Source organism: Arvicanthis niloticus, chromosome 2 (genome assembly GCF_011762505.2).
Source record: "Arvicanthis niloticus isolate mArvNil1 chromosome 2, mArvNil1.pat.X, whole genome shotgun sequence".
NCBI classification, from domain to species: Eukaryota; Metazoa; Chordata; class Mammalia; order Rodentia; family Muridae; genus Arvicanthis; species Arvicanthis niloticus.
The window spans coordinates 43,581,637-43,596,228 of NC_047659.1; the positions used below are offsets into that span (position 1 = coordinate 43,581,637).

At 38.6% G+C, this 14,592-nt stretch overlaps 1 protein-coding gene across 7 annotated transcripts in view; it reads left to right on the plus strand.

Annotated features, from left to right (window-relative positions):
• B3galt1 (beta-1,3-galactosyltransferase 1) overlaps positions 1-14,592 on the plus strand; it is a 549,878-nt gene that overhangs the window by 382,641 nt on the left and 152,645 nt on the right. For 3 of the 7 annotated variants that reach the window (XM_076928848.1, XM_034496854.2, XM_076928851.1), the window contains exon 1: positions 11,405-11,584. The exons of the other annotated variants lie outside the window; for them this stretch is intronic. The gene's annotated coding sequence lies outside the window, so the exon portion shown is untranslated. Of the gene's footprint in view, positions 1-11,404; positions 11,585-14,592 lie in introns of those variants that run through there. 7 annotated transcript variants of the gene reach the window in all.

Sequence of the window (14,592 nt, forward strand, 5' to 3'; positions counted from 1 at the left end):
TGTAGACCAACATGTGGATGCTGGGAATCAAACTATGGCTCTATTCAAGAGCATCCAGTACTTGTAAATGCTGAGCCACCTCCCAATCCCCTTGTTCAATATTCTGTAATATCATAACATCTTAATAACAACTAAAATATTAAGGATCTTAGAATGTGCTTAACTTATAAAGACAAGACAGCAGAACAATATATTTTATATGTACTTTAAATCAAAATTTAATAGAGGTATTGCTATATAGTTCATCAAATTGAACTGTCTATATAACAACTAACTTAGGAAAGGTTTGCTGTCCTGGATCATTTGGGGTATTTGTTTTCCTAGATTTTTATCACTATAGAAATAATCTAGAGAATAATTCAGAAGAAAAAAACCTCTTTTGTCACCAATGAAAGGATGAGGTCTTTTCAGGTATGCCTTCTGCTTTGTAGAACAGGAGATTAGCCCATGATCCTCCCATATGCTAGGCAAGTACTGAGCCCCTGTCTGAGGCTGATCTTTTGAACTATCACCCTTGGAACTGGTCTGCATAAAAGAAAGTGCATTTTCTCCCTGAGATTTAAAGCCTAATAACCAATGGATGAATTTCTATTTTTTACTCATTCATAAACACTTATGTATTCAAAGAAAAGCTAAATTAACAGAGCATTTCTCTACCTTCCTAACTTACATTGTTCTAAAGAGTGTCTTTGGAATATAAGAAAGAAAGAAAGAAAGAAAGAAAGAAAGAAAGAAAGAAAGAAAGAAAGAAATATCTCATAGTAAAGAGATAAAGGAGAAAAAAGCTGACCAAGCATGTGTGGTTGATTAAGGAAAGAGATTCTAAAGGACTAGTCAAATAGTGGAAATACTTTGGTGGCACACACACACACAAAAGAGCAATCCAGCCCTGGAACCAAGTTATCTCTGAATCTCAAAGGCTCACCTGGAAGCACAGGGGAGAGAAGGGTATTCTGAGGGGACAAAAATATCCATAGAAAGTGAAATTAATAGTCACTGTGGTAGTTAGACTATGTATGGCTACCATAGATTTGTATATTTGAATGTTTGGCCCACAAAGAATGGCACTATTATTAGGTGTGGGCCTGGCTGGAGGAAATGCAGCACTGTAGAGGTAGGCTTTGAGATCTCAGTGTTGGATTCTAGTCCCCTTCTGTTGCCTTCAGATCAAGATTTAGAACTCTCAGCTCCTCCAGAACCAAGTCTGCCTGGCTGCTGCCACGCTTCCCACAATGATGATAATGCACTAAACCTCTGAAACTGTAAGCCAGCCCTAATTAAGTGTTTTCTTTTAGAATAGTTGCTTTGTTCATGATGTCTCTTTATAGGAATAAAACCCTAAGAAAATCACACACACACACACACACACACACACACACACACACATCATGACACTCAATTCAGCAGGCTATCTTTTCCCAAAACCAAGGTCCCAGAACCTACTTTCTTGAGAGAGAGAGAGAGAGAGAGAGAGAGAGAGAGAGAGAGAGAGAGACAGAGAGAGACAGAGAGAGAGACAGAGAGAGACAGAGAGAGAGACAGAGAGAGAGAGACAGAGAGAGAGACAGAGACAGACAAAGACAGAGAGAGGCAGAGAGAGGCAGAGAAAGAAAGAGAGAAAATGTATATATAGAGAGAGTTGCCATGAGATAAGCATGGATTTTGTCATTTATTTAACAAATTTAACAAAAATAAAAAAAGTCATGATGAGAAACTGTCTCATACAAGTCATTACGACAGTGAGTTCTACCAGGACTAAGACTGCAGAGTGTCTGGCTTAGAGAAGGTGTAGGTGGATGATACTAAGACCCTGATTCCTGGCCTTGATTGCAGAAGACGTTTGACCATCTTTTCTTCTCAGAAGACAAGGAGAGTTGCCCAGAAATGGCCTTGGCCATGCAAGGCCACTAGATGAAGGTTTGCAACAGGCAACCTATGGATAGTAGAGCAAGGGCCCTGATGGTTATAATAGCCATCAACATTTACTTTAAAGGAAAAGTTTCACTTCCTATGCTGGTCACAAAGTTTCCTTTCTACATGAATGGACAGAGTAATGAATCCTGGGTTTCCTAACAATAAAAATAAGTTAAGTCTTGACCCTGATTTCCTCCCACAATGGCTGTCAAATGAGAGAGAAGTATTAAGAGATCATGACTTCTTTATGTCCCTTTGTTTTTACTGAAACAGATGGCCTTGTTCGAAAATTAATTAGTTACAATAAAAAAAGCCACAGACCTTTTGGATAAAAGCAAATGGCATTCATTTGCTCTACCAGGCTGTATTTTTCTTTGACTAAAATTGAGATAAGGGTTTAAATTTGGTATGAGGCTTCCCAGACAGGCATTTTGAAGACAGATGCTATTTGGCAAGTATCAATATACCCCATCAAGACTCTTTCTAGTCTCTTGTGAGAGCTTTAGTTTCTTAATGGTATACTGCATTTGGACCTCATAACTCATGTGATAATTTTCAGCCATTTCAAATTATGCTTACCAAACTGTGGCATGCCCGTTACCAGCCTGAGTCATGATTGAGTTTTTAGGAAGGTGGGGCTTTTTTTAAAAATAATTTGAAAAATAAACCTTATGCATCCACAACACTGGGGCCTGCAATCCTTTTGCTAAATTACAAAGATATACCTTATGAGTTATGTTGATTTGATCCACTCCTGTCTTTCCTTCCTAGTGACCCAAGAAACTCACCTCATTTGAACTCCTGCATGACATACATAGAATTCTTACTCAGTCACCCCTGAGCAACGAATACCGGCAAGAATAGAAGAGAAAGAACCTCATACTGTATAATTAACCTGAGTCAGTCATTTCCATACCTGGAAAACATTATACATTATCCCTAAATCATATTATTTTTCTCAGAATTTTCAAGGAAGCAATATTCTTCCATCTTTAATTTCCAGGAGAGTGGAGTTAAAATAATATGTATCAGTGTTGAAGAGCAAAGGGTGGCCTTGCACAGAATAGATGGAGTAGTCATTGGTTTGTTTTATATTCTATGCATTTTTAATAAGCAAATTCCCATTTACAGGAGTTAAATGGTCCAGATATTGATTTCAGAGGTGGTAATATATAATGTAAAAATAAAATTTGGTAACATGGTATGTGTATTGAATACGGCTAGAACCCTAGAAAGTGAATAATAAGGCCATTCCTGTTGAAATACTTCAGAAAATCAAATTCATTCCCTGAAGTGCATTGCAATAAAATTGAAACAATTTTACATGATTTACAGTACTCTAATTCAGACTTTTAAAGTGATTTGATGTCAAGAACAGGGGATTCTTTTTCCTATGCTGTCAAATAATATAATGTTCTGTAATGCCATAGGAAAAGCTACAAAAGAGATATCAGAAAGCAGATGTGTCCCTATGCCTGTTGTAGTGCAAGTGTGCCTTTTAAACATCCGTTACATGAAAAAAAATTGTCATGTGTTATGTAAATGAATCTGGCTTAAAGATTAGTCATGTGTGGGTTTTTTTTTTTTTTTTCACAAAATAAAGCAATGTCCTTTATCCTATTTCTGGAAATTATAGACTTTCCTACTATTACTATAGTCACGTCAACTCTCCAGGATATTAATGAGAAAATTACTCAGATATATTGAGTTCCATGAGTGTCAAATATTCTCCTAGGTACTCTCATATCCCCTTTTTATACTTTAGGACTCAAGGAAGTGATTATCTTAGTTTTTAAATCTCTAGTTGGAAGGAAGCAGAATTGAGACTCAATAAGGCTTTTTATTAAGTTGGTGAATGCCTTGTAATGCAATGAAAAAAGAAGATTTTAAAATTTAAATCTCTCTCTCTCTCTCTCTCTCTCTGTGTGTGTGTGTGTGTGTGTGTGTGTGTGTGTGTGTGTGTGTGTGTATACAAGTATATCAAGACAAACATGTAAAGCTCACAGAACCACTTGTGGGTCCCAAGGATGGAGTTCATGTCAACACTGGTAGCTCAGTGGTGCTTTTATCCACTGAATCGTGTTGTTGACCTACTATCCCAGTTTGAAGCTCAGTTATCAAAGACATTGTCCATTCGACACTCAAAAGTAGACTGAGAGGTGAAGGAGGAAAGCTAATTCCCATGAATATCCATGAATATTGTTTATGACATTCTGGCCCATGTATGTTAAGTGACAATTGTGGAAATCTATCCTTGGAAACTTGTGTTTTGCATTTTCCCCTCTTTGGCAGTTGGTAATGATAGATTAAGTTATCTTGAGGTAAAATTAGAAAGATTTAGACACTGCTAAAAGAACTCTTTGCTATCAGAACAGATGACATCTGCTGCCCAGCTAAGAGTCATTTTAGGATGTCATAAAATGCTGCTACAGATATCATGAAGCTTTAGTAAGAAGGCAGAGTCACTTTTCCTCTGGGTGACATCCTTTACTGTAAGCTGACCTAAAGCCAGAATGATAATAACGTTGCATGGGTAGATCATTCAAGAAAATAATATGTATAGAAATGAAGGACCAAGAAAACAACTGAAATTCAAGAAAGAAAAAAAAAAAAAAAAAAAAAAAAAAAAAACCTAAGCACTGAAATATTCCTACTGAGTCCCCAAAGGTAACCCTCATGTCTTTCTTTCCTACCTCACAATGGGAATTCACAGCTGGAAACTAGTAAGAGAGAAGATGATGTTTCTCTCCACCCTGCCAACTGTGACAGCCTGTCAAAATATTTGAAATCATCACTGGGCTTTATTTTTAACAATTTTGGTTATAAAAATAATGCTGTTTTCTGAGTGACACTCAGTGATGGGATAATATGCACAGTCGATAAAATGAAGCAAGCACTCAGCCACTGTTTCCCAGAGGTGACGTATCCTCCCTCCTGCTCTGCCCAGATAGAACCACAAGCACTTCTTTGTAGACAGAGTCATGGGTCATGCTCACTCATTATTCTCTAACCTACTTTTGTCTTTGAAAAAAAGAAAAGAAAAGAAAAAGAAAATGTGCACCACTCATTTAAAGATTTGGCATCTAAGAATCTTGAATGATTACACTAAGCTGGAATGACTTTAGACAGATATTGCTAAGCTCCAAATGGGATAAATCCAGATAAATTGATGTGGAATTATTGTGTTTTAATGTAAATGAACATGAAAGGCTTTAAGGGAAGGAGAAAAGATAACAAAATTGATGCATTTAGACTAATTCTTCCATTACATCCTTGGAATATCAACTAAGCTAATAAAGATCAGAATTAGCAATATCATTTCAAGTTAACCACAGTAGCCGATTCGTTTGCCATTAAAAAGCATGATTAAGAAATAGTTTCTCAAAGATGGAAGTAAAGAGATGTCGCACTGTTAAGTACTGTCTTTTCAGGAATAGAAAATGTTTTTTGTTTTTTGTTTTTTTTTTAAAAAAGTTGATTCCAATGTCATTACTAGAAAAGAAAACGAGACACATGCAGGCATGGGTGGAAATGAGTGAGAAGAAAGATAAACAGACACATGATGTGTGTGTGGGGGGGGGGAGAGTGAGAGACAGAGATAAACCGGAATTCTAATGGTTTCATTTAATTGAAGCAAGAGTTAAAGCATTGCTTCTTGGGAATTCTAATGGTTTCAAATTTCACCCATTGATATTGAGGATTTTACAGAAAGGATGATTGGCAAGGTCACAACTCTTCACCTTACTGCAGTGAAGATAGATGACAGCCTACTTAGTACATACCTGATAGTATTCTAACGTTTCTCTCTAGATCTAACTATGTGAGTTCCTTGAGCATCCAACATCTCTATTACAACACAGCCTGAGGCATAGGACACAAGAAGATTTGAACCTGGAAGCTGGAGACTTATTCAGCCATAGTCAGCCAAGATAAGCTGAACCCAGAGCACTTATGATTGTTTTTACTTGTGAGCCACTGAGTTTGTCACACAGAATTAGTATTGAAATAGGTGACTTACATGAATGATGCAGCCTTCCCTAACTTTGTGGCAAGACCTGAGGCTTATAAAAATGTCAAAGTATTTTCCATGGTGAAGTCACTGACAAAGCCATGTCTTTAGCGACTAACATAAACCTCTTAAGACTGAATGATTCACAGCAGAAAGCAAGCATCTCTCTAACCTGCTCGTGCTTCTGGGGAATTCTATTGGTTTCAAACTTCGACCATTGATATCGAGCATTTTACAGAACAGGATGATTGACAAGGTAGTCAGGCTAAGATTCCAAAGTAGTGTCACAGTACTGACATGGGAACTACTAGACTATTTAATTCTTGCTTCAATTAAATAAGTTAAAAATTACCTCTTAATCACAGGAGTCATATTCCAAGGGCTTGGTAACCAAAGGGACAGGCAAAAGACATATTGCACTTTACAGACACAGAGATCTTTCACTATTACAAAAACTTACATTGATGTCACTGAGGAGAAACCAGGGACCTATTCCATTAGACAGCACCTCCTAAACATCAGGAAACTAAAGATCTTCTGAAGTTAAAGACCTTTCTTTGAGAAGGGAAAAAAAACTCAAAAGAAGCAATTATCAACTATGAGATCAACATACAGAAATTAATTTAATTGATATAAAAGATATCAGGTACAGAGACTTGAAGCTTTGTGTTACTTTGTCAAGCACTTGGACTTATTCTTGTACCCAGAAGAGACAGAAATAAAGATATTAGGTATAGAAGGCAAAGGGGCAAAAGAAACTTTAATCTTCCTAACTGACATTCAAGTGTGACTAAAGCAACTCATGTAACTAAACAATTAAATCTGTCAGAAGTTACAGAAATCTGAATTCTCTTATCACAAGTCTGAGCCTAATGCTTGGACCTGACTTCAGGTAAGACTTGCCATGCAGCATGCTATTTAGAGAAAAAAAAAAAGAGATTTTTCTAAAGAAATAACATTTTATTTACTATTTCTCAACAGTCAATCAGCAAAGGCAGATAGATCAAGAATTGTCATTCTTCCTTTCTTTCAGCCTAACAGAGATCTGGTTGTCTCTTGTTGATGAAGGCACAGTAGAATGACAAATTTAAAGGATGAAGTCCCTAAGACACAGCTGGGCAGAAATGAGAGCAGGGAACAGGATGAGGATGGACAGGGCATGTACCAGGTGGCAAGCACAAAGCTGACTTTAAAGTATGCGTGGGGCATCCTTATGGTCTCTGTAATGGTTAATCTTGACTCTCAACTTAATGGGATTTGGAATTACCTTAGCAATTAGCCTCTGATAAGGATTATCTATATTAGGTTAATAGAGGTTGGAAGACCCACCCCCTATATGGCAAAATTCCATACATTCTACATTCCATAGGCTAGGGTCCTGAAGTGAATTAAAAGTAGAAAGCTGGTGAGACAAAGGCATGTGTTACTCTCCACCTCCTGACTGAGGGCACAATGTAACCAGCTGCCTCTTTTTCTTATCACTGTTACAGACTGTGCCTCCCTGTACCATAAACAAAATGAACTCATCCTTCTGTAAGTTGTTTTCTGTCCAGTCAAAGCATTGAGACAAGTAACTAACACAGCCTCTGGGAAATAATATTGAAGGGCAAGATGCAAAGAGGGGAAATTCTTACATAAATGAGTGTTGAGAGCATACCCTCCAAAGTTAACCTCATCTACCCAGTTCCTCACACATTGCCAAAGTCTGCTAGTTTCTACCATAAGAAATCCACGTTTGCTTCCCGTGGACCTGACCACATTAATATACTATGGCAAAATGAAATCACATCATGTTCATGCACTATTTAACTATAGGGATACATTTAGAGATGCATTGCTAGGAAATCCTGTGAGTGTGTGAAGAACACATGGCATCTTACACAAAGTTAGATGCCATAACCTATTGTTTCTAGGCTGCAAATTTATACAGCATGGTACCATTCTTAATACTATGAACACCTATAGGATAGTGGCATTCGTGTATGTCTATAGACAAAAAGAACAGGAAAAATACATTGTAAAGGGTACAAAAAGTAGCATACACAGAAGTTGCTGTGGCATCAGTGAGAGATTGGGAGGCTATAGGGTCCAGGACATTACTGCACATTGCTATAGATTTGACAAGCACATTGCTATAGATTTGACAAACTCTGGGTAATTGAATATATATATAGGTAAATTAACCTTAGCTTACTCTAAATTTTACTTTATAAATACTTTAAAGTAGTTTTGTTTCACTTTTTTGGCTCTTTTATCATAGCATTTAGTTTTTAAAACCCTATGTAATTTCATTTTAAAATTTATTATTGCTTTTTTAAATATTTGATAGAACATTGGATACAAGTATCCTGATGAGCAGAGGTTTGCATAAGGCCAGGATCATCTGCATCACTGTCTCCCACCTCATGTCTGCTCTCACTGGAAGGTCTTCAGGTCCAGTACAGTGGGGAAGCAGGTCCCCTCAGTACTTTTTACTTTCACTCCCCACCCCAAGACTTTTGAACAGGTATCTCTGGACAGAAATGTTCTCCCATCAATAGTATCTCCTCGCATTTAATAAAATCCTTCAGCTGACTTTATAAGGACACACTGATAGACTCCCACTTTTTCGTCAGGTAATGAAGACTGAATCATTCAAGTCACCCGGAGGTAAAGGTACATTGTGTATCACGGCAGAGTCACAGTTGTGTTATCACCATGCATACAAATAGTTTTCTTTGGCTATGACTGCCATGATGATGTGTCTGGTGTTTCCTATACACCTTCCTCAGTTTGTTTTAGGAGCGTTGTCTGCAGTAATGGCGATTAACAGGTTCTGTCACACCACTCTCATATTTCCAGATCATGGTTGTATGGGATGGAGAAACATCCAACACTGACTTTTCAGCTTCACTACCTTGGTTGTTCCTGATTTCTTGTACAGGGCAATCACATGATATTGTCTCTGTCTGGGTTGGGGTTTCCATTCCTGTGAAGAGACACCATGACAAAGACAACTCTTATAAAGGACATTCAATTGCAGTTGACTTACAGGTTCTGAGATTCAGTCCATTCTCCTCGTGGTAGGAAACAGGGCAGTGTCCAGACCAGCATGGCACTGGAGGAGCTGAGAGTTCTACATTTTGTTCTGAAGGCAAACAGGAGAAGACTGGCTTCCAGGAAGCTAGGAGGAGTGTCTCAAAGCCCACCCCCACTTCCTCTAACATGGCCACACCTACTCCAACAGGCCAAATCTCCGAATAGTGCTACTCCCTGGGCCAAGCACATTCAAACCACCAGAGTCTCTTCCCAGAAAGATTAGCAATGGGTAATTTATATTTAAGGTCCATGGTGAAGAAAACACAATGAGGTTGAATCAAGTACAAGAGAAAATGAGGCAGTCAGGAGACAGAATAATGATGAATTCTTTGAGGCTGCTTCCACAATGACTGAGCATAATGCTTAACAGAACACTTTCTAAGTAGAATGATCTTACTATAGATTGATAAAATATTATAAAATCATACATAAACCAGCGAATCATTTGCGTAGATGATTCTATATGTCATACATCCCTTCATACTGTTATATCATGAGGTGTTAGGAATTTCTTAGTTCCATTTTAAATTTAAGAAACCACTGTTGGGTATGTGATTTGTTAGTGTCTGAACCACAATTCTACAGGAGAACATAACTGCATTTCTCAACCTTTATCATGACAATTCACGTACTTCTGCCTTATTATTTCCCCTTGTTCCCTTGGCTTGATCTTATTAGTAGTCTGTGTTACTATGAGGAAGTACAAATAGCCCATAGAAAGAAGTGTGGGAAGAGAGTAAGTTTCTGAGCCCACAAACCAGCAGAGCTCCTACACACTTCTCAATCATGGGACTAATCCATCTTGAAAGGAGACTCCCCATGCCCCCAAAGAATCACCTAAGCTGATGGTACCTGGAACTGAGACAAAAGGCTCTCTATTCAACCTTGCCAGATTCCAGATTCCAGATTCACAAAACAGGGCACTTTTTTTTTTTTTTTTTTTTTTTTTTTTTTTTTTTTTTTTTGATGTTTAGACCACTACTACATTTTGAGGTGGTTTAATATGTAGCGGTAAGTAACGGACACATACATACTTTCCATTAGCTATCAGTTGCTTACAATATTTTGTAGTTTTATTGTACCAAAGTTTACAAGCCAAACATGAGTCTCACTGGACTAAAATGATGACAGATTCCTTCCTGCAGTGTGTGTCAAGGTATTCAGTGTCTGGCCTTTGCTGTCTTCTAGAGCCAGCCCACATTGCTGGAGTTGTGCCTTTGGAGACCAGAGAGATGGCATGAGACTCCTCCCATACATCACATCTCCCTGACTTTGCTACTTCATTTCCCTCCTTCATGTACAAGAAGAAACATGGAAGGCCACATGCTTAACAGCATAAACCCTGCCATAATATTTCATCTCCCTTGACTTAGAAGCTAAACTTAACTACCCGTCCTGGAGTTTAAAATATTGACGTATTTGTGGAAAAAGTCTTCTCCTCCCACAACTAGAATTAATTATATCTGTGTTACAGTTGTTGTAAGGTAATATTAAAATTGGTTGATGATATGTAGAGAGTCATTGTACAATGGTAAGGTGTGGGGTGGGTTTTTCATTTTCTGTACTTGTTTCAGACATTACTTTTGGGGGATAAGATAGCTCCCTTTGTACCCAGACTCTATTTTTACACTTTCACATCTTCAGAATTTGTTACATCGATGAATTTTCTCACCATCCCACTCCCTGTCCCTGTTCTACACTACACCTAAGATGTAACGGCTTTCGTTTCCTCCCTTGCTACATTGTAGCTAGTGCAGTCAAACCAAATACAAAAAAAAAAAAAAAAAAAACCTCAGCCCAGAGCCATAGTTTATGAAATTAGTGAGGAGACAGAACGAATATACCTAACAAGAACAACGCAGAGTCGCCCTTAGCCGCTCTGGTGGAGGACAGTGCTGCTAACTCAGGTAAACCTTTCCCCAAGACCCAAGGCTCTGGACAAAGTGGAGTGTGCCATTGTTGCTTGTAAATAGGGCAGTGCCTTGTTTCCAGCTTCACCTTGCAAACAGAATGCTCATTGCTGTCCCTTGCTTCGCATGCTTTCCTCACTCACCAGAGTCTACAAGAGGGAGAGAGGGGGAGATTTATCCAGAGACCAGTATGAAAAATACCACCCCCTTTCTCTATCCTCCAATGAAGGTAGAAAAGGGAGTTTCCCCATTCAGTTATATGAACATAAAGAAAATTATTTATGGAACTGTGGGTTTGGTGAATCTTGTAAATTCAGGGGCCTGAGACAATGGGACAAACTTTTTCTTCTCTTACCGCTTTTTGGGTTTTTTGTTTCGTTTTGTTTTTTATTTGACTCTTAGTTCAAAAAGTAGAGGTTGTTGCTAATCAAAAGGGCAAAGGGCAAAGTACCTGGTAATGTGTGCTTAAGAAACAAAATAAAAGGGCGTCCATGCCAAAAGCTAGCCTCGGCAGGAGAGCAGCCTGTTGCCAAAGGCAGGGAGAATAACAAGCCAGGTGCCATCCAGAGTCTACAGGAAAGCTTCAGCCTTTCCAAAGAAAATTAAAAGCGAATAACCAGATTACACATTCTGAGTTCTGCTCCCTGTGGACTTCTGTTGAATTCTGGATGAGGTGAGAAAGAGGGGGTTGGGAAGCTTGGCTCACACAATAGACAAAGAGCCACAGGTGTGGTAGAAGCCTTATTTCTATCAGGGCCTTAGGGCTGTAGGAGTCAAGTTGCTTTTGCATACGCTGAAACTATGTTAATATTTGTACAGTTTGATATATTCTGTTCTGATAGAAAATTCGAGTAGGGCAAAAGTATGAATAATTTTCAAATTTTAGAAAAAGCCACAGCATCGAATAGCACTAAAGGCACAGGGATCTCTGACATGATGCTTCACAGAGCAGCTGGCGGCCACACACTACGTGGTAGTAAGTGGTTTTCACATATCATTTCAACTTAGTTAAGCCTCACAGCAAGAAACAAGTATGTTTTCTTCATTTCCTAGGATGCGAACCTGGCTCAGAAGTTCAGCAAAATTCAGCTGCCATCCTAGCTCTGTAATATGCTAAGATCCAGTTAGCTCACTTAGGAAAGGAGAAAAATATGTCCACCATTTCTCTAATTAAATAAGGTGATATGCAAAACGTCTCATCACAGCACAACGTATCACCATAGAATATGCTCAGTAATAACAAATGCTTGCATGTATATTTGTGTATAGATTATATATACATATATATTTGTATGTGTTAAATATAATACATATGTAATATGTGCTTAAGAAACAAAATAAAAGATATCCATGCCAGAAGCTTGCCTCAACCTTATAGCACCATGTTTCCAAATATATATGTAATGTGTTTTCTATTAAGGAGAGTTGATTCTTCAAGCAAGATATGGCAGCAAAACTGTATTTATTAGAATAAAGGGAACATGCTAATAGGGGTTTATATATTCCAAAGAAAATAGTTTACCCCTCCCTCAGGTACTAAGAGTAGACTTGGTGTTCAAACAAGACCAACATTACTTGTTAGTACTTTTATTAATGAAACAGAAAAATAACTCAACTTGTATTGTGTCCGTTAATGAGTTTAACTTGCTTACACTTTACAGCTTCTATACTCAGAGTCCTAGACTAGACCCACTAGGGTATTAAAACACTGAAACTTCTGATTAGAAAGAGCCCAAGGGAAAGTTGAATTCGATTTTTTTTTTAAGATGAAGAAAGCAAGGCTTTTAAGGGGTCAAATTCCTGCCTAAGCTCTAAAGCTACCAGTAAGAGAGGAACTGGGCTGAGGAAGTTTCTATGAAGAGGTTACACTGCCAGCCTCTTGGGGCATGCTGTGCTTCTTGGAGTCTATCTGGGGCTCCTCCTCATGGACAAATCTGACTAGTTGGCTACAAAAGTAACATGTTAAAACAATGCAGCGTTCACCATACTGGAGTTTCAAGCACGTCTCTGGTTTCCATTTGTTTTAGGAACTTGAAGTGTCTTTTTGTTGACGTTTTAAGTCTACTTAACCTGATCATCATTTCTTCATGTCTTTCTCCTTTATTCCACACCCAACCAAATCAGCCAGCTAACTCCTGATAAATGCTCCATTTGAGTCTGACTCTGATCTAAACCCCAGCATCTTTTGACTTAAGTCAATAGCATCACACCTGGTCTCCTCACTTCATTTTGTCTCTAAGGACAATGATCTCTTTTAACAGACCTGTGCAAAGCATCCCAGTGTTTCCCATGGGATTCAGAATAATATCTAGGTGGCTTGCCCTGACCTCAGTGCCTGCCCTATGTGATGTGGTCCCTGAGTCCCTCATTAAAGTCACCTTTGACTTACCTCCCCCTTGGTCCTCCTCTCCACTCAACTCGCCTTCACTCTGCTCCTTGAAGGCTTCCAGTTCATTCCTATCCTTGAGCCTTAATCAGTAATTCCACTTGGAATATTATCCTACCAATGACTCCCAAATCAAATTACATCTTGTCAGTCATCACTCAACTTACATGTCACCTTCTCAAAGATTTTTTTCAAACCATCTAGTCTGTACAAGGCCCCCAGTCAGATGCTATTAAATCACTGTCTTGTTTTCAGTGTAGCATGTAACACCTGCAGGTCTTATTTCCTTTGACCTATTATAGAAATCCCAGCTCCAGTGTCAATGGGCGATACTAGTACATGTTAAGTAAATATATGTGTAAAGAATGAGAGAGTTAGACAATAGAGGTGACAGACATGGTTCTTGAGTTGAGGAAAACACATTAAAACTGACATTGGAAACATGCCTGCTATACCAATTATGATTCTGATTTAAGGCTAATGTGATTTTGCCCTTATGTATTTTTCCCAAAGTAGACATTAAGTTAAAATTTTCAAATAGCAGGATATTGATCAGTCTCGTAATCACAAACCATAAGGAATAACTTTCACTATCACATAGGGCACCATTTCTTCAGGTGTATAATATAAATTTATTAGTCATAGTGTATTCAGTTTATTTTTTATGATTTTCATTCCTCACTCTTTAAACCTCCCAGAAGCATATCTCTCTCTCTCTCTCTCTCTCTCTCTCTCTCTCTCTCTCTCTCTCTCTCTCTCTCTCTCTCTCTCAGCAATATTCTTTTTATTGAATATTTTATTTATTTACATTTTAGATGTTATCCCATTTTCAATGTCCCCTCCAGAAACCCCCTATCCTCCCTTCCCCTGCTTCTAAGAGGGTGCTCACCTACCCACCCACCCACTCCCGCCTCCCCACCCTGGCATTCCCCTACACTGGAGCATCTAGCCTTCTCAGGACCAATTGCCTCTCCTCCCATTAGTATCCAACAAGACCATCCTGTGCTACATATGCAGCGGGAGCCATGGGTCCCTCCATATGTACTCTTTGGTTGGTGGTTTAGTTCCTGGGAGCTATGAGGATCTGGTTGGTTGATATTGTTCTTCTTCTTATGGGGTTGCAAACCCCTTTAACTCCTTCTGTCTTTTCTCTAACTACTCCATTGGGGACCCTGTGCTCTGTTCACAGGTTGGTTGCAAGCATCTGCCTCTGTATTTGTCAGGCACTGGAAGAGCCTTTCAGGAGACAGCTATATCAGGCTCCTGTCAGCAAGCACTTCTTGGCATTTGCAATA